Source organism: Pteropus vampyrus, unplaced genomic scaffold, assembly GCF_000151845.1.
Source record: "Pteropus vampyrus isolate Shadow unplaced genomic scaffold, Pvam_2.0 Scaffold118, whole genome shotgun sequence".
Taxonomy (NCBI): Eukaryota; Metazoa; Chordata; class Mammalia; order Chiroptera; family Pteropodidae; genus Pteropus; species Pteropus vampyrus.
Genome location: NW_011888899.1, coordinates 939,985 through 942,299, shown reverse-complemented (window position 1 = coordinate 942,299; position 2,315 = coordinate 939,985). Strand labels below are relative to the sequence as shown.

Here is a 2,315-nt window from a genome sequence, read left to right as displayed (position 1 = left end):
AAGAAGCTCACCATGAAGTCAGAGATAAAGGTCAAGAGCACCTTGGAGGGGGCACGCCCGCTACGGGACTCTAGGAAAGGCAGTAGAAATCTTATTGTTTTACTTTAATAGTTATGTATTTAACATATATCAAAAAAATACCGATTTTTCTGTTGACAGTAGTTATATTGTTTCATTTCAAGTTTATTTGTAAAAAAGCTGATATGAAAATTAAGTAATAATGGAACAGGTGGTATGAAAATAGGGCAAACTGTGAAGATGGCGAGTGAATGACTCAAGTTTGGAAACAGAAGGAGCTGGGGCCGGCTGAAGTTGGAGCACACGACTTCATCCACCCCACCCCCCACCGCCAGGCCTGGCTCTGGGCCCCACTAACACAGGGCGCGTGGGCAGCGCCAATGCGCACCATCCAGGATCCCTATTCTGTTTATTTTAGAGAACGTTATTCTGTCCACTTCAAGATTTCTGCATTAGTTTTTGTTTTTTTTTTAATTTGTGAAAATTACATGGCACCTACCTCCCACCCGTACTACATCAGCCCATCTTACTTACTGCGTCTGGAGTGATGGGGGGTAGAGCGTGGAAGGGTGGAGATCGAAGACACGACTATTTTCTCCCTGTGTCCCCAAGGCGGAAATAACAGCACCTTGGTTTGGGAGAGCAAGACCTTTACACGTATCTTGTCTCATAGAGACTCATTTAGAAACACCCAAAGGAATCAAATGAATGGTTTTTAGATACCTAAGCATTGTTATCACTGTTTCTCCCTCTCACAGAAACAGGAGTCATTATCAGGTCACTAATTTGAAATTAAGTAGGTGACTGGTTTTTATGGCACTTGCCCCAGGGATGACACACAATCCCCAGATCCCTAGCTCTTCCCTGGTGGGGGGGGGTGCGAATGCAGATGTGAGTCCTACCAGAAAGGACCTTCACATCTGGCTGAGAAACTAAAAGACAGTCAAGGAAAAACGAGAAGATATTTACAGTGAGGGTTTGGTGTTTAGAGGAGAGAGACCACGACTGTCCTGCAGCCCCTTTGCAGAAGATGGTGGGCGGAGCGTCTTTCTGGACCACAGGGAAGGGTTTGGTGAAGGGCTGAGATCAGGGGCTGGTGTGCGAAGGAGTGGACAGACAGCGCCACTGGTTTCATGGAGGTCCAGGAATAGCAGGCACAGGCTGTTCTGTGCTGACAGTTCCCCAACCAGTGTTTTAACACTCAGCACCATCAACTTCGCATCTTGATCAAGGCTGAGGCACTCTCAGCAACCCTGAAAGCGTTACCTCCCCAAGAATTCACTCTAAGTACTGTAGGGTTTTGTTTTTTTTTTAAGTCCTAGGTAGCACAAATTGCACTTAGCAACTACTCAACCATATTATTTCCTTCCTGTCTAATGTAATTTTTCTGTTTTTCTATATAAAGAATTTTAGCTATTTTTAAAAAATTATCCTCCCTCCTAAATTAACCTGGCTATTTGTTTTTAACAATTAAATGAGCTAAGAAAGAGAATGAAGCAGTGCTAACTAGCTTCTAAACCACCAGCTATCATTTTAAATGTCAACTGTTCCTATTAGGGGGTACAAGATTGCGGACTATGAGGGGAGGAGGGGAGGAAGGGCTTTTTCTGAAGGCTGGGCCAAGCAGTTTGTCTCCCAAACAAGACTCATCTGTGGATGAAACCACCTGCCATTCCCTCCTGCCCCCTCAACTTCTTGGTCATTCATTCCATCCATGCAACAAATAACTATTATGTAGGTACTTGAGAATCATTAAACAAGTCTGGCAAGAGCCTCGCCTTCAGAGGCTTGCAGTCTAGTGGAAGTTAACTGATAAACTAGATGATTTCAGTCACTTATTCCACAAATAATTATTTCATTGATCAATAAATAATCAGTGAACTCTTACTCAATGAAGTACCAAGAATCGTCATTAAGCAAGACAGGCAAAATCTTTGCCTTCAAGTCTACGGCCATACCACTCTGATCCAGCCGATCCTGTCTGATCTTGGAAGCTAAGCAGGGTCGGGCCTGGTTAGCACTTGGATGGGAGACGACCTAGGAAGACCAGGGACTGTAGGCATTAAAAAAAAAACAACTTTGCCTTCAAGGGCTTACATTACAGTGGAGGTTAAACAAATAAACCAGATGATCTCTGAGAGGTGGTAAGTACTAAAAAAAGTGCATCAGGATGTTGTAATGGGGGAACAGGTGTCGGAGGATCTGCTGAAGGGTGAAGGAAGACCTCTTCGGGGGCGACGTCTGAGCTAAGAGCCATCCTACAAACCCAGGGCCATGAAGCTTTTCCATCTGTTGCA

The 2,315-nt window shown here is 44.4% G+C and overlaps 1 pseudogene; it reads left to right on the top strand.

The window, feature by feature from the left end:
• Positions 1-1,962: 1,962 nt before the first annotated feature.
• On the top strand, positions 1,963-2,080 carry LOC111743690 (annotated as a pseudogene).
• Positions 2,081-2,315: the final 235 nt, after the last annotated feature.